At 44.7% G+C, this 23945-nt stretch overlaps 1 pseudogene; it reads left to right on the top strand.

Moving 5' to 3' along the window:
* The first annotated feature begins 14780 nt into the window (after positions 1-14780).
* Positions 14781-16600, top strand: LOC122096912 (annotated as a pseudogene).
* The last annotated feature ends 7345 nt before the right edge of the window (positions 16601-23945 follow it).

Genomic DNA, 23945 nt, shown 5'->3' with positions numbered 1-23945 from the left:
ACAGACCGACCTGTGGACAGGCAGGTCTGTGAAGAGAGCTCAGACCCACCCTGCTTGCCATTGCTTGTCAGGCCACAGGCTCTTTCTCATGTGGAGATAGTGGTTTAATAATTTATTTTATTATTATTTGTTGTTGTTATGACAAAGGTGATACACAGAGAGGTTACTGTTTCCTAAGTCAAGTAATGAGTACATTTCTTGGTTTTAAGTATTAAAGACTTTTAAAAATTGAGCCGCATGACAGTGGCTATGCCTGTCATCCTAGCTGCTCAGCAGGCTGAGAGTGAATTATGTTTCAAAGCCATCTCAGGCAAGAAAGTCTGTAAGACTCTTATCTTCAACTAACCACCAGCAAACTGGAAGTGGCACAGTGGTTCAAAGTCGTAGTGCCACTTGCATTCAGGAACAAAGCTCCTGGATAGTGGTCAGGCCCTGATTTCAAGCCCCATGAATAACATTAAAAAAAAAGTATATAAAGGTGATGTTCAGAGGGCTTATACTTACAGAAATCAGGGAATCATTTCTTTTTTGACGGTGTTACCCTTTCTTTTGCTCTCTTATATCACTTGGCTCTTAAAATTAGCTGGTTATGAGGAAATATTCATCATCCCTGGCTGTAAAGGAAATGCAAATAAAAACAACACTGAGACACCTGACCCCAGTCAGAATGGCCCACATCCTAATGTCAGCCAATGACAAATGCTGGAGGGGATGTGGAAGAAAGAGGAACCCCACTGCATTGCTGGTTGGAATGTATACTAATACAACCACTGTGGAAAATAGTCTGGAGATACCTCAGAAAGCTAAATATAGATCTCCCCTATAACCCAGCCATACCACTCCTAGGCATCTACCCTGAGCAACAGGAACCAGTATACAAAGACACACGGACCTCCATGTTTATTGCAGCACTGTACACAATAGCCAAGATTTGGAAACAACTCAGATTCCCCATTACTGATAAGTGCATCCAAAAATTGTGGTACTTATATACAATGGAATATTATGCAGTCATTAGAAAGGACAAAATAATGACATTTGCAGGGAAATGGATGGAACTAGAGCAGATTATTTTGAGCAAAGTAAGCCAAGAACAAAGAGAGAAATGGTACATGGTCTCCCTGATATGTTGATGATAAAGCCAAATGCAAGAAGATATGGCAAAGTAACAGGACTCAAGAAACAATGGACAGCCACCCATTTTGTCATGTCATTGCTAAATGACTCCATTTTCTTGACTATATATATGATAGATATACACACACACAGAGGGAAGCCAGGAAGAGGAACAGAATAAGTGGAAACATCCTACAATAAGCAAAAAGAAAGAAATGTAAACATCACCAGATGTGGAAAAAATAACTTGTATTGACAAAGCTCATAGAATTCACATAATATATAAACCATGATAATGACAATTTGCCTTGTGAAAGTTAAAATGTGATCGTGACTCTAAGTATCACTATTTCACAATACTGTAAATATGTGAAATTTATGTAATCACCTAATCTCAATTAAATAAAAAAAGTGAGAGAAGGGATGGGTTAAGAGAGTGACAATGTTGTCAGACACTTTGTACTCATATACTATTTTGTAGAATGGGAACTTCTTTGTACAACTACTTAAAGATAATTATAAAAAATAAACTAAAGGATTAGCTAGTTTGGGTCTGGAAAGTTGGCTCAGTGGTAGAGCGCTTGCCTTGCATGCCTGAGGCCCTGGGTTCGATTTCTCAGCACCACTTAAGCAGAAAGAAAAAAGCTGGAAATGGCGCTGTGGCTCAAGTGGTAGAGCGCTAGCTTTGAGCTGAAGAGCTGAGGGACAGCGCCCAGGCCCAGAGTTCAGTCCCTACGACTGGACCCCTCCCAAAAAAAAGAATTAGCTGGTTATGTTGGACATAATTACATCAGTTTGCTTTAAAAAATGACAAAGATTCCTTTTTTCACTTTCAACATACTGTTGGATGGAATGGCATGAGAAGTGATTTGGTAGTAGAACCTGGCGTTGCTCTTCATTTTATTGTATGAAACAGAATGCACTACCAAGAGAAAGGAAAAGTGTGTGCTTAAAGTGAGGTACTTTCTGTACTAACTGCTGTGACAAGTAACAGATCGCTGTCTGCCCAGAGATCCCCGTGGACCAGAGCTCTGCATGATATGCATGGTTGTATAGCCTCTGCGGGGTCACAAGTGTGGATTCAATAGCTCATGCTTTTTCTTTAGGGAGAAGTTGGGGAATAAAGGCTCCAGCAGCAGGCTTGTCTCTGTCACTCATTTTCTCTGCCCTGTCTCAGGACTCCTGGGCTCCCAGACTTGATGCAACCACCCTGGGAGGAAACGTGAGCTCAGTGTGTCCTGTGGACATACCCAATGTTTTACTCTCTGTGGGGAAGCAGTCACCATGGGCTCTATTCACTGGCATCTCCGGTGTCTAAAGTGAGGTCCCCAGTACCTCCCCTGCCTGATTCTGTGTGTTTTTCCAAGGTGGGTTTTATTTTATACTCTGTGTGCTGGTCATTTATGTTCTAACTTCACATGGCTGTGGCTCATTGCTCTGTGTTGCTCCTGGTGCACATGGACTCTGTGACAGGTAGGGTGACCAATGAGCATGGGGTACCCAGCAGCTGTCAGACACTGAAGTGGAACTAGCCAGGCATCCAGGATGAGGAGCCTTACTCTTAGTAGTTGGAGTCATTACATTGCTCTTGGCCCTAGTGTCCTGGGTTGGCTGTGCTGGTCTTGGGTGGCAGGTCAGTATCCCATTCATGGGGCTAGGAGACCTGGTAAGGCCAAAGAGCTATGTTCCTAGGGATCTTATTTATTTATTTATATGCTTATTTATTTATTTACTTATTATTGTTGGTCATGGGGCTTGAACTTTGGTACTATGCCTGTCCCTGTACTCTTCAGCTCAAGGCGAGTGATCTATCATTTGAGCCACTGTGCCACTTCTAGTTTTCTAGTAGCTAATTGGAGATAGGAGTCTCACGGACTTTCCTGCCCAGGCTGGCTTTGAACTGTGATCCTCAGATCTTACCCTCCTAAGTAGCTAGGATTACAGGTGTGAGCCATCAGCACCCAGCCTAGGGATCTTATAAGGACATCTGAGCAGAAATTTGGGTGAAATGGATTAGAGGCCTAATGGTAGAATGCAGAGCATGGTGTCAGGCTGGCTGGCAGGCAGTGCTGGCAGCTGCAAAGGGTTTTCCTGTGGGAGCAGATTACGGTTCTATGGCAGTGTGGGCCAGCTGCCTGACTCCTGCCACTTGGGTGTCTTTTTCTCCTGCTCCTGATAAGCTGTTGATTTTGCCTTCTCATTTCATTGTTTGTTCATGTCATTGTAAATTGGCCTCTGCTATTCTTTCTTGGCTACCCTGTAGTTCTCATGCCACCTGCTGGCTGTTCCTCTTCTTACTCTTCAGTATTTTTCAGTTTTAATCAGGGCTACAAGAAGATTTGCAGCACAATCTTAGCACACTGATCCCTCAGCATAGAGGGGAGGGGTGAAGGCAGTATCCTGCAGATTTTAGGAAGTTGATGTTTGGAAGGCAAATGTTGCCCCCTGCCCATTGTACTCTGGTCCCATAGAATATCAGTGGTCTTGGGGCACACTCTTTTAGATGTTACCATTTTCCTTCTTTGAGACCCAGTTTGCTGAATGCCTGCTGCTTGCTGGGCTTGCTGACTCAGTGACTTGGTGTCTGTCCCAGATGCAGTGGATGTGGGTCCTGAAAGGTCTCTTCCCTAGAATTTGTATGGTGCCTGTGTAATCTGGGCTCCCACTTGTCTTTATGTAGTCACTGCACTACACACACTGAGCTGTGGGTGAACAAGGGAGGGGAAGTACACCATGCATCCTGTATCAAGCATTGATGGAGCCTCATCCAAAGGCCATTAAGTCTTTCAGAAGAGCAGTTCTTTTACCAGAGCATTACCAACAGCCAGAAGTGGATGTTGCTGAGTTTTCTGCCATTGTGATCTCTATGGCTTGACCTGTGTTACCAATGAAACACATCTTGAAGTAGTGTTGACTGAATTGACTGTCTTGCATAATGTTCTTGGTTCTGTGGAGCTAGAGGTTGGACCTGCTGATGAAGCTTGTGCTGCTTCTGCTTGGGCTGGTGTCCTAGAGACAGCAAACTTCCTGAGTCACTCTCAATGGCAGGAGAGGGGATGGGCCATATTAATATTCAACTAAATATCCTTATCTCAGAACAAACAGAATGTTTTCTTTAGGGCTGTTTGTAGGATTGTGGATCTGGTTTTTGACAGCCCTTGATCAGGATCATGTGTCACAATATAGTGGTGGCGTTCCTGTGTGTGAAAAATGCTGGGGCTTGGACCCAGTGCCTTCTGCACTCTGAGCACTCTACCACTGAGCCTTAGTGGATGGATAAGAAGGTCTTTTGGCTGGCTAGGCAGCAGGGTAACTTTTTCCATGACAAGCAAAGAGCTTGCAGAGTGTCAGTAGGAAGTTATTCAGAAAGAGCATGTATTTGCATGCGTTTCCATTACAGGATTATCAGGGAATGCTGTTACGCCTTATCTTCCCCATCTTTTGATTCGTTTAAGGTTTTATAGAGGCAGGTTACCATCTATCAGTATTTGTAGATGAATGTGTCTCCATCCGGTTCACTTCTGAGTGGAATTTGATTATAGTGTTCAGAAACTTGGTTCTTTTGCAACTCTGAGCCTGTGTGTTTTGGCTGAGTCTGATAACAGTCCCCCTGGTTCTGTGGCTGAAGATAAGGCAGTTGTTTGGCTGCTGTCCTGCATGGGGCTCAGAAGGCCTGACCACAGGCTTTCTGCTCTTAGTTCTCACTAATGTTTGGAGGCCCAGGCACTAGGCACCCTGTGCATACCCCCGAAAGCTGCCTTTACCTCTGGCATTGGCTGAGCCTTCAGCCACAGTCAGTCAACATAGTGACCATGAGGGATGGACACTAAGCTTATAGAGATTGTGAAGAATCAGGATTAAGAAGCTTGTGCTGGAATTCCAGAGACTCTGCAATTTGCGGTTCCTCTGCTTTGCTGGAAATACAGGTCTCACTTTGCCAAGTTGGTGAAGGGATTAGGGCCTCTTATGAACAGTCTGGGTTCTGGGGTTCAGCATTGTCACCTGTGTCCAGATTGGCAATGAGTGAATGAGAGCTATCTGTGTCTGTGGACATGTGCTTCCTTTAGCACTGTGCTTGGAGTATAACAAGCAACATGTGACTTCTCCCTAACAGACATGGATATTATCACAGCTTTGTACCAGAACTTGAGCTCTGGCTTAATCTGCTTCAATGTGTTAGAAATAGGACTTGAACACAGGCCTGTATGTCTTCAGAGTTTTTGTGCTTCACCCAATGGGAGAGTCCATGTTACTGAGGAGCTGAGCCTTTTCTGCTCATTTCTGTTCCTCAGCAATGACCTTTTGTCAGTGTATCCTGAGCACTTGGCTATGCAGCCTTCCTCTGTGCACTGTCAGGTAGTCTGTAGAACCACCTAGTGATAAGGTACTGAGTGATGTGGGCACAGGTAATGTGGCGTGTCAATCTGCTTGGCCACTTTATTTAACACTGCTGGGTTCTTCAGAAGACCCATCAAGTCAACCTCCAATTGCTACTACCCAAGCCACAAAGTAAACTCACTCTGACCTCCTAATGGTGGCAGTTGGTTGGCAAATCTATTGTTGTCACTGAGTCACTTGAAACCTGATTTTCTTTGGATGCTTACAGAACCTCCTTAGGTCCATACTGGGCCATTCTTCTGGGGATGCTTTTAGGGAGGAGATGCATTCTTGTCTAGCAAAGGGGCCTTAGGATGTGGATAGGAGGTGGTAGCTCATGACCTTTCACATTTCAGAGACTGTTCACTTGCTTCCCCTGCTGCCTCCCAAAAAGTGATACAGTCACAATTTAGTGCTCCTTGTCCAAAGTATTGAATCCAGAGTATAAAATACCTTGTAGTATAATGAAACCTTGTCACTTTTATTAGCCCATTAGTGTGTGAGTTAAAGCATTCCTTAGCTGTCCTCAGATCAGCTAGACTAGTCACAGGTACGCATAATTAATAATGCTAGGAGGTACCTGTGCCTCTGAATGGCTGTCCATCTGTGCCCACAGTGATGATTGTGGTGAGCAACTGCTCACGATGGTGTCTAAGCACGCACTGCCCATGTTTGAATCTCAGCTTTGTCCTTGAAAAATTTAGACTCTGAGCAACCTTCAGCTTTTTCTGATTTTGTCACCTCGCATAGTCCAATAAAATGTTCTGGAACATGGCTCACAACTCCATGGTCAGAACACAGAAATACAACCTAACTGCAATGTGAGCAAAAGACTTGTACGGTCAGCTTTGACCACCATCAAATATAGATGACAAACACATGGCAGGGTTTTGGATGCCATTACCTATTTGAAGCACACTGGATGTGTAGCCTCAGACCTCACAAAAATTTGCACTAACAATGTTTGTTATAGTGATATTAGTTAAGATCAGAGAGATTCAGACATTCATCCAATGGCAGCAGAGGGCAAATGGTACACCCACTTTAGAAAAATAGCCTATAAGTGCAGCTTCTCTTTGGCCCAGTGGTTGTTTAACTACCCCTTGCTGGAGTAGTACTAGGAAAAATGAAGGAACAAGATACAGTGAAATCAGCAGTTCCTGCAGTGCTGTCCCTCACAGTCATGCACAGTGTGATTGCATGTGTATGGCAGTACTGAATGGGTGACATTATGAAAAGTAAATGCACGTTGGCATGAGTTAAAGCAGTAGGAGTGGGAGGTTTTCCTTTCAGCAGCATGGCTTCTCTGCGTCATGACTGTCTGGTTCAGCATGAGATGATGATTGTGCCAACACTTTGTCTGATGGTAACAAGCTGGTAAAGGCTTCGTGTGGTCTCCAATGCTTTCCACAGGGGCATGCAGGGCTGTAATTCTTTCAGACTGAAGTTGCCACCAGCAACCACAGAATGGAAACCAACGTAGTAATGCAACTGCTAAACTTAGAGCAAGGATCACCTGGCCACAAAGATAAGAAAAGTAGGACTCCACAAAAAAATATTTTCAGAGATATTAACTATCCCAATCACCTGATTTGAGTGGACATTTTATCCAATGCCACAAATCTGTCATATCTCTGTAGAATTATTACTATTATTTCAGTGCCAGTTGTAGAGCTTAAACTCAAGGCCAGGAAACTGTCACGGAGGTTTTGTCCTGAAGGGTGACACTGACTAGCTCTTGAGCCATGTCATTTCTTCTCCGTTTTTTATGTTTAATTGGTGGTAATACTCTGAAGGACTTTCCTTCCTGGGACGCCTCTGTCACATTGCATGTGATAGAATTAGGTGTTGTGATAAAACTCAGTATGGGAGTGGAGCATATATAGGTGTGGAACAGACATTTATGGCTCCTTACTAAAGTCGCTCTGAATATCCCCCTGCTCTTATTCCTGTGAAATTCTTTCTTTTTTCTAATTAAAGACCTTGTCTTTGCTTCAGTGCCCTGAAGGAAGCCACCTATCTTTCACTGAGAATGCAGAGGGTAAACATGGCATGTGATGAACCTTCCTCTAGGAAAGCAGGCCCATGAGGAGCACATTGCAAGATGGCATCCATTGGTGAACAAAACAATGGCTGGCAGAATTCATGCCACAGGAGAACCAGTCAGGTTAGTCAGGTTCAGTCAGGGAGTTCAGGAGGTCTATGTCTGGTGGTGCCAGAGGTTCCTTTCTCTGTTTCTGCTCACAGGTGAATGTCTAAGCCAGATGCAGTGCTTTCCACAATGAGATATGCATACCTGTTTTGTTGAGGAAAAGGAAAGGTTTTGCTAGGGTTCTTGCAGTCTCTCTGACAGAGATTGGGATTGTCCAACCACTTCCCCCTCACCTCCCTTCCTAAATCTACTGTCCCCCTCCCTCACACACTATTTCCTGCTAGCCATGGACTGGAAATATCCATTGGTGCTGTCTGCAAGGACATTCTAGAGCCTTCTAACCCTTTGGTCTTCCCAGTGCTGTTAGGAGTAAGTAGTCTTGCCAAGATATCCTGATGAATTGTGCAAAAGTCTCTGTGGCAGGAAACCCCAGCATTGGCGCTGTTATTAATTCAAGTGACCTATTTCTTCAGAGCTTGGATGGGTTCTCCAAGCTAGCACAGATTCATCTAGGGAGAGTTCTCCCAGTCGTCCCCCTACGCCATTCTACATTCTCTTCAGTGCTAGCCAGCAGCCCCTTCCAACCTACCTGCCAGGATGCTGGCCAGAAATGCTATCTGAAGACTGTGTGCATTGGTTTGCACACATGCTAGTTGTTTTGTAAGGGCTTGTGTGTGTTAGTTCCAACTGTTCATGTGAGGTCATCAGCAGAAGATAAGACATGGGTTGGCCACGTCTTTAGACAAACAGGCTCTCCCTTCCTCTTTCCCCCTCGTGAATCCCTGTGTGACAGAACTGCTGATAGGACTTTATGTGAACTTTGGGCCCCAGGAATGTCTCCCCAACATGTACCCTCCAGAGTAGTTCTCCTTGCATTGGACTGGGCAACAACTGGAGTATGCCCTTCCCTCCGTGTTTTCCTTTGTACTCCTGTCCTCCAAAATTCCCTGCCACCTTAGGAAGATGCCCTGTGAGATCGGTTCTGAGTTCCATTTACTGTTGGGACACAGAGACCTGTGACCTAAATCAGAGGTACTACTCCTACTAATATGGGCAGATAACAGGCTACCAGCAAAAAGGTAAGGAATCCAGAATAAGGAAGGTTGGATAGCTTCTTGACTGCCAAAAACAAGGAGGCAAAGAGTGGGGAGGTCCTCTGAAGGGTAACTGTTCAAGGATTGTGTTCCCTAGTAGACAGTGCCAGGGGCTGCACCAACTCGAAAATGATTTGGGGCCACGGATTGGAAATTTTTCCACCAGAGAGATGTCATTGTGTGCCAGTTTTTTTTTTTTTTGAAATTAACAATAAGAACAGTGGAAACAAAGGAAACAGTAGGGAAAGAAGGCAGAGGATTAATGAGTAAGAGGGCAGGCAGGTGTGTGGCGGGGGCTGGTGCAACGTGGGGCTTAGTTGTGGAGCTGTCTGAAGAGCCCTTAGGCAAGATTCCCTGCATGCAGAAGCTTGTGGTCAGTGCATTTGTGGTGATGGCTGTTGCTCTGGTGTCAGTGGAGCTGGAAGATGGCGCAAGCCAGTGCTAACAGCAGTGCCGGCAGAGCTCAGGAGATCAGTCCCCAAAGGATCCACATCAGGCCTTCCACGATGCTGCCTCCCTCCACACACACACACATTCTCCTTCTGGTGTCTCCGCCATACACAACACACAGTATTCTGCCCCTGAATGGCTTTCACCTGTGTGTGTGTGTTTGTGTGTTTGTACCTAAGGCTGGCTATCCCTTCTTTGGAAGGAACAGCACCAAGCCAGTCGCCTTCACCTGCAGCCTCACCTCCAGATGTTTCCACTGAAATGGGAGGACAGAGACTAGGAACTCCATGGGAGAGCCTCATACAGGCAGATGCAGCCAGCCCTTTCTAGCATGTGTTTATATAACTGCCAGGTCTGAAAAGACAGGGAGTGGCATAAGGCCAGAAAGAAGCATTGGTTGGGAGGGGATGGAGAATGCTGTGTGGTAACTGTTGAGGCTATTTGTGGTTATATGGTAGTTTGTGGGCCTAGCACCTTCCCAGGCAGCTTCAAGTCCCACAGTCTTGCAGGGTTGATGGCTGGAAGTTGAGTGAGTGGGTGCACCTGGGGGCTTGTAAGAGGAGAGATGACAGAGAGGCCAGTGAAGGGATGAAGAGGAGTGAAAGCTGGTTCTGCAAAGACCTACATGTCCACTTGGGTGAGACCTGGGTGTGCTCCAGCTGGCCACATCAGTGAGAGCCTTGCAGGACAAGGATCACCTAGTCACTCACAGGGCCTGTTTCCTGGAGCACCGTGCCTCCATGGGGCCAAAAGGGTTGTGGATACCCCCTGGGCATCTGCAACAAGTACCCTTTGTTACTGTCCATATGGTGTACATGTCCTCCACAATCATGAGAACCATCATCCCATTTTCTCTCCAGGTATGGGCAGAATCTCTTGGCAAAGTAAGACCCATTCCCCTGGAGGCTTGCTGGCAGGAGCTCAGAAAAACTCTACCACTTTTAGAAAGGGGAACTGAGGAGGATCATGGGATTAACACACACACACACACACACACACGTGTGAAAGCCTACAAAAGGTGAGAAAGGTGTTAGGCCCCTGGCAGCAGAGCTGAGAGGCAGTATTGGGCCCGGGACTGGCTAGAAAGGGACATGTCAGAATTCAGCCAAAGCATGCCAAGTGAAATGCAGTTGGGTAGATGCAGCTCTTGTGATACCTCATTTCACATGTCTGTAGCGAGCTTCTTTCACCTGTGATGAGTGTTTAAACTGGGGGAGTGTTGGATAGTGGGCATGGAGACAGGGCCAGGATTACATTGGCACAGGGCCCTTTTCAGTGATCTCATTTTCAAGGATGTCTGGGGAAGAAAGGAGCTTAGGGCATTGTGGTAATTGCAGAGAAAGCTCTGTGTGACTGTGTCTAAGCCTGACCCAGTGTTAGTGTGTTGTGTGGGAACAAGTGTGCACAGACACTCACCCAAGTGAGTGACCAACGCAGGTGCCTAGTGGTCACACTGAGGCAGGCGGAGGGTCAGCTGATGTTTGCCAGCTGGGGTCATCTCCTGTGCACAAGTCTGAAAAGACCGGGGCGGCATGTGGACAGTAAGAAGAATGAGGGTGGGAGGGAGGGGAATGGGGTGGCTGCTGTTGGGGCTGTTTGTGGCCCCGTGGATGCAAATGGGCCTGGCACCTTCCCTGACAGGAACAGAGCCCAAAGACTTGTATTGTTGATGGTAAGTTGGCATGGCATGTGGGATGAGAGATGACAGTGAGACCAGAATTGCCTCCCAGTGTCAAGTGACAAGCTAATCCAAGTGAAGGTTCTGGGACAGCAAGGACCCTGTCCTTTGCTGTCTGTCCCTGTGAGGCCTCCCACCTGTCCCAGAGGGGGAAGGATGATGGGCCTGTATGGGATTCACAGTACTGGGCTGGTCAGTACAAACTTCCATGGAGCTGAGCGATGGGAGCAGTAACTCACCAGCTAATGCCTCCTGTACTGTGTCTAAAATGAAAACTTGAGTCTGGTCGATAAGGATTACTGCCCAGCTTACCTCAATTTCACACCCTCAAAAGTAACCACTGAGGGATCATATCCCATGTACCTTGACATCAGTGCCTTGTCCTGCTGGGTCTGATACCTCAGGCTTTGGAAAAGGAGGATAAGGATAGTGCAGATTTTCCATGGACCAAGCTTCCAGTTGTGCTTCGGCCACTCTGCTGGTCCTCAGAGCTGACCTATGGGCAAAGGATGTCTATATTCCTGTCCAGTGACCTGGGCCAATTCAACCTGACCACCCACAATGGGACCACAGATCTCTACACAGATCAAATGCTTGATTGTATGTAGGTGCAACCTGGAAAAGGCTCATCTGTATGTCTGCTTCCCAAGGGTGGAGGCATCACTCAGAGACTACGAGCACATCTGGTTCAGTGGCCCAATACAAGGGCCTAGCCCCAGACTCCAGTGAGCCCTCAGACGTCCTTTCCCTGTACCTTCCCTCTTCACTTATGCCATGTGCACAGGCCAGAATGCCACCATTCCCTCACGTCCCAACCCTCATGCTCCTACATCCACAACCCCATACAGCCAAGCCCAATCCTACCTCTGCTACCTCAAACTCAGTTCCCTCACGATTCTCCAAAACCCTTTCAGTCCTAGCCTTGAACACTAATCTCTCTGCCTTTGGTCTCACCCACTGAGCTCACTTAAACCTCAACCTACTCAAGGCTCCTTGTAAACTGTTTACAGCCTCCTGTTCCTCATTCTGCAGTGCAGCTTTCACCACTCGCTACCAGCTATCTTGCTTGTACTCTGCTTACGCAATCTTTCCCCCAAACTCCCTCCCCACTAATGACAAAATGCTATTTCCTAGTGGAAAGAATGCCCTTCAGCCTTGGTAGGGGTAGGTGAAGTTGCCCACCCCCACTCAAGAGTCTGACCCTGGAGAGCATCTTCATGGCAAACCCACCTGGCGTTTACTACACCATATCATCCCATGACATAAGTGTTCTGCCTGCAGGGCAGATCTTGATGGCATTGGACTAGAATAATTGCATGTCTGAGGTCCAGAATGCCTGACAGCCTACACCTTGGGCTACCTTTTGCCACTAGTGACAAGCAAGTTTGTCAGGACTTACTGTGTCATTTCTCTGCTTCTAGACTCCGAGCTCCTCCAGGACCAGAGACATTTAAGCTTATAAGACAAAAATGCAAAGCCCAGAGGTAGGGACAAACCAAATCTCCTCCTTGGGCTGCCAGAAGGAAAGGACCTTCCTCACCTGCACCATGGCCTCCACACCCACTAAGCCAAAAGAGCCAGAGCTGGGTAGCAGCTACCAGGCCATCAGACAGGGCCAAGTCGTCCCTCCAGATAAGTCAGGGCTCTGTTTAGAGAAGGTCTCTGATCTGTCAGCTCACAACTTAACCACCTCAAGTCCAGCTGTAACCATGGGCAGGATCACAGGTAAGCAGGAGGTCCTCAGGAGGGATTTGGCAGCACTCCCTATGAACTGCCCTTGCCTGTGCCAACACACACCACATCATGAAAGCCCCGCCCCCCCAACTCCAGAGTACATTCTTCAGCAATCCTTACCAACTCCCAATGGCTATGCTTTGGCATAGATCAGAATCCACAGATGCACAGTGTGATCCCCTAGTGCTAGCGATCTCCAGTATCAGAGCAGTAGAGGACATGGCTGGGTGTAATCCAGAGATAAGTGCAAATGGGGAAGGAGCCTTGCGACCCTGGCCCCATCTCTGTCCTCAGCTGTGGCTTTGTCAGTCCCTACACATCCACATCTGAACAGCAGATTCCTTGAGGTCCACGGCCTGACTAACAGGTCCAAGGAACTGCCAAAAATACTCTGGTTCTACCTGAGAAGCATGGCTTGTGTTCCTTCTGAGAAGGAACAGACAGGGAACGGTCCCCTGGCCTAGTGGTGGGGAAGCAGAAGTGATGACTTGGTCCATATCAGTGGACAGACAGATTGGGAAGGTTCAATGGCAGTGCAGGACTGAGGTACTATTGGCGTCTTTCTCATTGTAAAGCACCTTGATCAAGTGGCTAGGTCCTTTCCCTCTGAAAGGAGGTCAGGAAACAGAGCTTGTGTCTATGCTGTCCTCAGAATGCTGGGAATTGAACTCAGACACTTTCACACAGTAGAAAACTGCTTTAACCACTGATCTACCTCCTCAGTCGTTGGCTTTCTTTTGAGACAATCTCACTATGAAGTTAAAGTTTGGCCTCCAGCTGCTCTCTACCTATCTCTTCCACCTAAGTGCTAGAATTACAGATGTGGCCCAGCCCATCTACTCTTGTTTTCCCCTTGAGATCTGCTTAGAGCCAGGTCATCTTCTAAGTAAGAATTCATCAAGACAACTTGGATGCAGAAGCATTTCCCTGTCCATCCATGGCTGGCTCAGTCATCTAAGTCTCTACATGAAAGTCAGGCACACATCCATGCTGCGCATCTCCTGGATCTGCCTAAGATGCCACTCCTGTGAATAAAGCAAGGCCTGGTCATTCCCAGAGAGGAAGAAGCCCCAGAGAGTACACTGTTGATCCCCTAGTGAGGATGTGGTTAGTAACACAAGCCCTGGACATGTAGACTTTGCACCAAGACCTCAGGTGAGCTTCTTTTGTCCTGAAGTGTGAAGTGGTGGCCTGATTATCTAGCACTTATACCAGTGGGTTGCGAGCCCAGGATGTGGCAGGTAGAAGTGCATGAGGGTACAGCAACAAAGTCCCATTAGGGACTGGCCTAGCCACCCACTTCTTGGTCTAGCACACATAGGTTTTTTGACAGTGTGACAAAAAGGAAGAGGGAACAGAGCCAGCATTCCAAGAGAGGTTTTCTAGGTCTCTGAGGCTCAGCTGTGCTCTCTGCTGGGCAGTGGCCCTCAGGATGTTGGCATAGATGCATTAGAGTCTCTGGTGTGCATGGTACATGAAACACTTTCAGCTTTTGCTGGCTGCAGAGCAGGCCAACCTGCAAGCAGGCATCAGGCAGCAGGCACAGCCTGGCACTCAACCAAAGACCCTGATGTAGGCTACCCAAGGTAGAAGGTGAAAGGTAAGAGTGGGTTTTACAGACACACACTGAGTAAGAGATCCTGAGGGAGGAACCCGTCCAGCTGTTGCTCCAACCAGCCCTGCAGTGGATGGTGCTCAAGTCTGAGGCTCAATTTAAAGTCGCATGAGCAGAGCATAAATCCATACATTACAGCTGAGTGACCTTCAACCAATGCCAGTCTTCGCACTTAAGAATAGTAATTCCTCTCTATAAAATGGGCTTATTCACCACTGGCAGCAAGTATGGCGGCCTTTCGGTCATCACGGTCAGCAAAGGCAGCCTGGAATGTGGCCACCCAATGGTGGTGGTGCCCTATGATGACAGGCCACAGTCTCCTTGCCACCATTGGCCAGCACCTGGAAGCCCACTTGGGTACAGTACCCCAGCTCAGCAACAGCCACTGGCCCAGCACACAAGAATTCTCCTTGGGGGATGGGGATGGCAGCGGCAGCTGGCGATGAGCGGCGGGAGAGCGTGAGGAGCAGGCGGACAAGGCTGGGGGGGCCCAGGAGCGCCAGCCGCAGGGCAGAGGGTGGGGGCGCGAGCACAGCGGGCGGCGGCGAGGCGGGAGCAGAGAAGATGGTGGACAGCGACAGCGGCAGCGAGCACAGCGGCAGTGGCGGCGGCAGCAGCTGGCAGGGAGGCTTCCAGCCCGCACCCCGTGGTGGCGGCAAGCAGGAGACACAGGAGCTGGCCTCGAAGCGGCTGGACATCCAGAACAAGCGCTTCTACCTGGACGTGAAGCAGAACACCAAGGGCCGCTTCCTGAAGATCGCCGAGGTGGGCGCGGGCGGCTCCAAGAGCCGCCTCACGCTGTCCATTTTGGTGGTGGCCAAGTTCCGCGACTGGCTGCGCGACATCATCCAGCACTATGGGCAGCTGGGCCCCAGCAGTCCCGAGCAGCTGGCAGTGGGCACAGAGGAGGGCGGCGGGCCCGGCACTCCTCAGTTCAACCACTTTGGAAAGCAGTATGGAGGTTCCTCAAAAGACTTCACATAGAACTCCCCTATGACCCAGCAATCCCACTTTTGGGCATTTACCCAAATGTTTATAAACAAGACCACACTAAAGCTACCAGCACAACTATGTTTATTGCAGCATTATTTACCATAGCTAAGATATGGAACCAACCCAGATGCCCCTCAGTAGATGAATGGATCAAGAAAATGTGGTATATATACACAATGGAATTCTATGCCTCCATCAGAAAGAATGACATTGCCCCATTTGTTAGGAAATGGAAAGGCTTGGAAAAAATTATATTAAGTGAAGTAAGCCAGGACCAAAGAAACATAGGTCCCATGGTTTCCCTTATTTGCAATATCTAGTACATCTATGAGTCAAGCGGAAAAGGTCAGATAATGTGATGTTAGGAAAACAAACCCTTAAATATGTATTTTAATGTTTTTTTTTCTTTCATGCATGTGTTTCTAACGCATTTATAAGATTATTTCTTTGTTGCTTTGTATGTCCCTCCCCCACAGTGTAACCCCCGCTTTCACTATATTTGATGTCAGTATAAGTTGTGGAGGAGATGGGGACAAACAAGTCGTTTAAGGATTCAGGTGGACCTGTTGCAGCAATGAGAAGTACAAAATGTCATGTCAAAAACGAGCTTTACAATGTCGGTGTTGGGGGGGTGGGGGGGGAAGGATTGGGTGGGGGGGAGGGGGGAGGTTGGGAAGGGAGGTGAAGGGTAAACAAAGGAGGAGGCTGCAATGCTTGGTAAGAAATGTATGCATTATCCTGCCCATGTAATTGTAACCCCTCTGTACAGTATGTTCTCAAATAAAATAAAATAAAATTAAAAAAAAAAGAGCGAGTTCCTGGTGCGCAAGAACTGCAAATACTACCTCGATCTCAAGGAGAACCAGCGCGGCCGCTTCCTGCGCATCCGCCAGACCCTCAACCGCAGCGGCGGCGGCTTTGGCGCAGGCCCCGGGCCTGGTGGCCTCCAGAGCGGCCAGACCATCGTGCTGCCTGCGCAAGGTCTCATCGAATTCCGACATGCTCACCTAGCTCATCGACCACTAGGGAGGCGAGGAGGACGAGCTGGCCGGAGGCCCAAGAGGCAGTGCCGGCAGCCCCGGGGGGTGGGGGGGGGGTGGCTGTGCGGGGAACTCCCGGAGGGCACCTCTATTACTGTGGACTCCAAATGTTTCTTCTTCGATGTGGGCTGCAACAAGTATGGAGTTTTTCTACGTGTGAGTGAGGTGAAGCCGTCCTACCGCAATGCCATCACCGTGCCCTTCAAGGCCTGGAGCAAGTTTGGTGGCGTCTTCTGCCGGTATGCGGATGAGATGAAAGAAATCCAGGAGCAGCAGAGGGATAAGCTTTATGAGCGTCGTGCTGGGGGGGAGGGTGAGGAGTCCTAAGGCGAGGAGGTGGATGAGGATTGAAATGGCAGCTTTCCCCCCTGGCCTCCCCCACCCTGTTACCCGCACCCCCCATCCCCCATCCCCCTGGCTAGTTCCCATTCTTGCTCATTCCCCTGTGAGCTAGTGGAGAGGGAGCCCGGGAGGCCACCAAGGGAGAAAAAAAAACCAACAAAATTAAAAAAAAATAATATAGTTAAGAGAAATAACCATAAGACAACAGTCTTGAACAGTGAGTAAAGCAGTAAAGTTCCAGAAATTGACAGCAACCTGCAAAGAGAGGACAACAGCATCTCCTCACCTGCAAGAGTCTCAGCTTCTGTTTCCCACCCGAGGTTCCTAAGCTCATCTAGATAATCCTGAAGGGGATAGATTTCGAGTCTGGGCCCCTAAACACATCTGACTTACCCAGATCCATCTGTGTATAACAGTTGAATTTGTGTTGTACCTGGGTAAATCTAAAGTATCTCTCCAGGCCTAGCCGCCGTTGCAGTGTCTATCCTTCACCTTCATTGTAATCAGCCTTTTGGATCGAGATCTGCACAGAAATTCTTGAGACAGAGAGACCTTTGCAGTTACCCAGTCCTGAGAGTCCAGGTTTATGAAAAGGAATGCAACTTTACACAATCATGGACAAGGCAAAAAAGAATTCAAGAAGCCATCAGCAAATCAAAACAAATTGGATTGTTTTTTAATGGTTTTGCATGGAATCTGGCCCCATGTCTTTTCTTTGCAGAATTATTTTCCAGGATGCGAAAATTCAAAAGCCAATGCTTGAACTAGAGAATTCATTACTAAAATAGTTTAAAAGTTGGGCAAAAGGAATTTTTTTTTTCAAAAAATAAAAGCAGTTTTACATTGGGGGTTGCTGAGGTAGGCACAATAAGTCAGGCATAAAGCACAAGGCAAACTCGTTGAGTGGATGGGTTGCTGCTCACTAAAGTTCTTCCCTTGATCTCTAAAGGTGGAGGTCATTACCAAGAAGTGGCATTGGTGTGAATGAGAGCCAGATCCCATGGCTCTACTATATGAGCCAGTGAATTGTGGCTAATTTGGCTGTTACAGCCACTGGTTGGCTGCATTTTTAACTGTAAAACTTGATTTTCTGCAAAAGGAACAGTATGGCTACAAGCCTGAGCTTTAATGGAATATGCATCCTCACAGAGAAGTTGGAAATAACTAAAACTGAAGTTTTAATTCACCTTCAGTTTAATCTGTGGATTTGTTCAAATACTAAAGATCCTCAGGTTCAGAATTCCAGTATCATTTCTTCTTTAAAACAAATTTTTAAGAACTTGATCCATCTTATTAGTACCTCACAATCAAAGTTGGCAAATGATGGATGAATGATTCAAGCAGTGCACCCGGTGGAAGCTGAAATCCATCTGTGAATGGAACTGATGTGAATGTGAATATGCTGACTATATCCTGGAAGCATTTTTATACCATCTTGAAATTGCAACATACTGGCATTGGCCAGTTTATCCAGCTGTCTTTCAAGAATAAAAGTTGGGGTTTTCATGGATCGCCTCTTCTATATTTTAAATGGATTTTCAGTAGAAATGATTTTTGTTAATCAAGTTAATCCCACCCCATCAAAAGGTATTTCTAGAAATGTCACAGGCCTAGGAAACTTTGAATTGAATGGGAGCTAATGTTCTTTCCAAAGTTTTCAGGTATTCTTTGTGTGACACCTTCTCAACCAGGAGGCAAGTAACCCCATCTCCACAATCTTAGTATTTTTTTTAACTGCATGCCTGTCCTTTATTTGAGCTGCCTTTTTAATTTATTGCGTATCCTTTTTATTATCTTATTTTGGTATTCAATCTATACAATCTTTTTGTATTTATTGGGAAATAAGTAATATACAAAAAGGTCATTTTCATGTATTTGTGGCTGAGAGGGAGATACTTGTGTATATAAAATTAGGCTTTTTAAAAAAAAAACTAGACTATGACTCAAAATAATGTTGATCTTAGGTTCAAAGAAATAGAAGAGCCACAAACATTGGTGCCCTTTTCAGACTATTTCTCTACTCACATCATTCATAGTAGAATTTTTAAACGTTTTTTAAAGCTTTTCTTTTCAATTTTTCTCCGTTGCCAAGAATGTTTCCTAAATTGTATGGGAGCAATAGTATTTTTGATGTTTTAATGACATCCGTATACTTGTACTGTATTTTGTACCACAAGGCAGCTGTTTTCAATAATGTCCTGCTGTATTTACCTATGTGTTTTGAGTGTTTTGTTTCTTTGCTGCGGAGAACAAATTCCTAGTTTTAGTAAAGGAGATGAGAAGCTAGCATTAGGCTTGCAAAAACTGTTTAAGTTTCAACTCTGAGGTAGCAATGGAAATTAAGGTTGCAGCTATTAGTTGATCGCTGTAACTTTTGCATTTTCAAATCATGTACAATTCCTGTATAGACCAACTTATTTTCTTGCTTCAGTGGTGATTCTGTTGCTCAGCTGCAGTGAGCCAGTTCAATTTTGCAAAGGTGCAGTACCTCTCCTTTTCAAGGGAGTGGTTTATTAATCTGTTTTCTTTTCTTTTTATTTGGCTGAATTGCAGTAACTAGCCTTGCTTTTCTATTCTGTAGAAATGACAGGGTCTTCACAATCCTTTACCAGTGGCTACTCAGCTATAATTAGCTGAATAGAAAGAATGTGGAAGTGGTCTGAGGCATATAGAGTATATGCCAAGAACACTACCATATATGGCATCAGCTTTGGTTACCAGAGAAATTTTCTTAGTCATTAGACCATATAACAGTTATATATCATATGTAAGTCTTTAGATATCAATTTGAGAATCCTCCAAAAAAGGAGCAAAGAATGCGTAAGCTAGGTGTTGGCAAAAGTAATTTATATTAAAATTTTGACCTGCCTGTGTAAGATTAAGTGTGAATGTCCTAGTGGTGGGTTTTTAAGTCTTAAACCAATCTCTGAGGCTTATTTTTCCTGCAGGGGTGTTTAATCGCCTCTCTTCCACTGTAGGAAGATTGCAGAAGGATGTAGATTAATTGTAGCATTTCACTGATCCTCATTCCTGTGACTAGGCACAATAGAAATCTGCAGAGCATGGAGATTCATTCATTAATACTAGCTTATTAAAGGAAATAATCTTTGTTCCAGTTAGATAATGGCATTATACAAACTCTGGGAAGCAACTAACTTTTTTGTTTTGTTTTTAGCTGCTTACTACAAACGCTTTAGAAGTTGTTTTTAAAATTTGGCAAACATCCCAGCTAATGAAAATAGTTAAATTCCTTAGAAGTAGGGAACTAAGACTCCTTTTCAAAAAATTGAGTTTTATTTCAAACTAGCTACAGAGATAAGCCTTTTTTTTTTCAAACAGTCAAAAGAGTCGGTCTCTGTGAAGAGATGTAACTCTTTAGGTTTCTATTGTCCCTTCTCATCATTTCAGCAAGTGAAATGGTAAATCTGGTGAGCAGATCTTTCAGTGCATATGCTGCACCAAACAAAATGTCAGTCTGTATAGCACCAAAAATCAAACTGAAAAGTAAACCAAAAACCCCCAAATACCCTATGGAACTGTTGGAGGCATATAGGTGGTACAACTGGCTGTAGCTGTGGTACACACATGGCTACTTGTCATGTCACTTTCCATAATTATTTACTACAGAATGATTGAGAGACTTTTGGTGCAGGCAGCCATTAACCTCCTGCTTCCTTTGTTACCTCTGGGTCACTTTGCAGTAAATTGCAGGTCTTTTAAGAGATTCAAGCTTCGGTTTTCTCAAAACAAAACAATTATCTTGTCTTATCTGAAAATGCAGGGTTGTGGGCAAAAGAGGCTGGTTATAATAATGCCCTCATATTGAGTGGTCTGTAAATGGCTGCACACTTCAGGCACTGTTGTTGCTGAAGATGCTTAAATATGACCTTGACTGGCTTTACAGGGAAGTAGAATGTAATCTACACAAGGTGACTGTGCATCTACCTTGCTCTTGAGGTGGATAAAATTAAGAAGCTGGAGTGTGTAAGCCATGCACATAAGTATTCTTCACTGAAAATTTTGTTTTCATTTTTAACCCAATTATGTACTTTGTCCAATGCACAACTGATCTCTCAGTAGATATTCATTTGAAAATCGTGTGGCCTTGATCAGTGAGAAGGGAGAGGAAAGAAGTGACTTTTTGCATATATGAAAATGACTTGTTTGCTGAGAGTTGTTCTATAACACTCTAGGTATGTTTTTGATTGTATCCTTTTTGATTGGGGAAAGTTAATGTTTTGATCCTGGAGCTAATTCAATTGAGTTTTCTAAGTATCAGAATTGCTCTGATGAATAACAAAGTTGACAGCTTTGATGTCCAATCTCTGTTTATTTTTTAAATATAGTGGAGTGAAATCCCCACTATTATGAATTCTTTAAATCAATATTAATTTAGGACACCTTAAAAGTCTTGTGCATAAGTAAGGCCTGTTCAGAGAGCAGACCTTTTTGCTCCTTTTCCACAATTGTGAAAAAGTCTCAAGTGTTTTTTGCATTGTATATTTCCATTTTATCCCTGACATATTTCTCAAAGATAAAGCACTTTTTGATCATGAAATGCATAGGATCTTTGTGTGATGTGGATCATGGTTTCTCAGGCTCCCCTAGATATTCTGTTTATGAATATTATTCTAACTTTATGTCAGGAGAGTAGAAACGTTTGCTAACGTTAGAAAGTTTGTATTGTTGATTCAGAATACATTTTGCTAGTTTCCAATGGATGGGAGAGTAAAAAATGCTGCATTCACAATTTAATAAGTTACATTCCCTTAAGCCTTAAGGTAACTTTTTCTTCTCTGTCGATAACAGCACTGAAGTTACAGTAAATGAATGAGATTATCAGTTTTCAGGGTTGTTTTTAGAGTACTGTAAATCAATTAGCTGTCTTCTGAAAGAGTTACAATTCCCATTCAGTATACTGGATAATGGGTGTAAGGGTGGGGGTAGGGCAGGGTGGGGGGAGATAGTTTGTAGAAAAGAAAAAAGAAAATAAGAACCATGTTTACCTTAAAATACAGATAAGAAAAAAGTCCATATGTCCCATTTGAAATTCCATATGCAAGGTGGAAATGACAAATTACAGCCTCATTTCTTCTGCTTTAATTTAGAAAAAAAGTATTCACTTTTAATATTAGCTTCAGAAGTTTCTTGAGATAACTGGACTCTTGAGTAGCAATTTCCATTGCCATATCTGACTTGACTGTGTAAGTCATCCTCAGACCTTATTCTTAAAACCTAGTTTCATTGCTGGAACATGTGCAATCCACTTTTCGGTACTGAAACTTAAATTCAGAAAATGGAAAAATAAAATTGCATCAGCATTGTAAAGATTTCTTGTCTTGGGGATTTCCAATTGCGATGGGTCCCCCTGAATCAAGCAAGGCCTTTGTGAATGCCTTTGTATTTCCTAATGCAGTATGGAATATGCTGTCCACTTCTGTTCACAGTCTTACTCTCGTTTGAGAATCTAACTCATGCCTTCTTGGAATTAGACATTCCAATTGGGACAGATAGAACCATGTTAAAACGAGAAGATGCCATATTGTTAGCTTTACCACAGTAAACTAGTAAAAGGGAGAGCACAACTTTATTTGAAGCTAAGCTAGCATGATAGTGAAAGTTTTAACTCAACTTTTCTAATAGATTTTTGAATCCGGGAGCAATTTTTATTTTCCCCATGCTATTTCTGCTATCCACTGACAGATAAGAGAGGACACACAGTCGGGCTGGGAAGGTGGCTCAGCGGTAGAGCGCTTGCCTTGCATGCTCGAGGCCCTGGGTTCGATTCCTCAGCACCACATAAGCAAAAAGAAAAAAGCCGGAAGTGGCACTGTAGCTCAAGTGGTAGAGCTCTAGCCTTGAGCTGAAGAGCAGAGGGACAGTGCCGAGGCCCAGAGTTCAGGCCCCACGACCGGACCCAAAAAAAAAAAAAAAGAGAGGGCACACAGGGAAATGAAGGTCCAGAGTTGTGAAGAGAAAGTGATAGATACACTAAGTGGCCACTAGCATTTTGCAGAAGGCATGAGTTTGTTCTTTTTTCCTACCTCCAGCATCTCTTCAATGGCTAACTTTTTCAAGACTCACTGAGACCATCTCTTAAAGGCAAAATGTTTTGTCTTGTGTTGCTGGATCAGGCTGGTCAGAAAAATATGTGCTTGGAAATAGAAGGGCAAGTGGATTGTTTCTTCCCTTTTAACATTTCTTCTTGGGAGAAAAAAGTACAAGAGACTCAAAGAAAATGAAAGAACAGGATTTTATCACTAAACACATTTGGAGGTTTGTTTTAAATTGATAATAAGCATAAATCCTTTTCTTCTACCATGTCACTCTTCTGTGTAAAAAAGCTCTCTGGAGCTGGGCATTTTGGAACATGCCTGTAATCCCAGGTATTTTGGAGACAGAGATAGGAGATCGTGGCCCAAGGCCAGCCCTGGGCTATAAACAAAAGACCCTATCTGAAAAATAAAGCAAAAAATAATACCAATAATAGGACTGGGCGTGTGGCTTAAGTGGTAGAGCATTTGCCAAGCAAACACAAGGCCTTGAGTTCAAAACCCAAAGTTCTACCTAGGGGGAAAAAAAACTTGGATTCTTAAAACCCTATAGATTGGACAAAAAGTCTAGAAACTGACTTTCAGTTAGTGTAGACACATTTTTTACAGTCTATTGTTTCGCACATTCCAATAGGAGGGAAGTAGTATTTGAATTATTTTTCAGTGGCATCAGTATCAAGACTATATCAGTGTATCTGAACTTTTTTCTGAAGTCCTAGAACATCTATATTATTAAGCATTTTGTTTTCCTTTTGGACTTTCATACAGATGTCTTTCTAAAATCATTTGTTAAGATCACCTGTTCTGATACAGTGCTACACAGCATGTTTTTGTTCTGTGGGAATCTTCAGAGACAGTTCTATCTATTGGTAGCTTTGTTAGACTTGGCTCTTCACTCCAAAGCGGGGGACTCATGTCCTTCCAGTAGAGAATCTACAAAGTTATTTCAATTAAAACCAAAACTTGATAGCAGGAGACAGCTTCCTGATCTAAATGTACAATTAGAGTTTAGGTTGGCAATTACTTTAAAAGGTTGTTTTTTGTTCTTTTTTTTTTTTTTTTGGAGAGGGTTATCTTTGATCTCTGTAAATACCAACAAGTTTATACATTGTAAGCCAAGTGCGTATGCCTATGTATGAATTTGTAGAGCTGATTTCTGCTTCAAGTGAAGCTGCACCTTTCATTTTATAAAGTTCCCTCCACCCAAAATCCTATAAATGTTGTAAATAGAACATGGAAATTGTAGTAGTAGGATCAATTTGAGAATATCTGCTGAGAGACCAAAAAGTTCATTTTTTTAA

Source organism: Dipodomys spectabilis, unplaced genomic scaffold (genome assembly GCF_019054845.1).
Source record: "Dipodomys spectabilis isolate Male_0828 unplaced genomic scaffold, ASM1905484v1 ptg000402l, whole genome shotgun sequence".
Classification (NCBI taxonomy): Eukaryota; Metazoa; Chordata; class Mammalia; order Rodentia; family Heteromyidae; genus Dipodomys; species Dipodomys spectabilis.
This window is presented reverse-complemented; position numbering and strand designations above follow the sequence as displayed.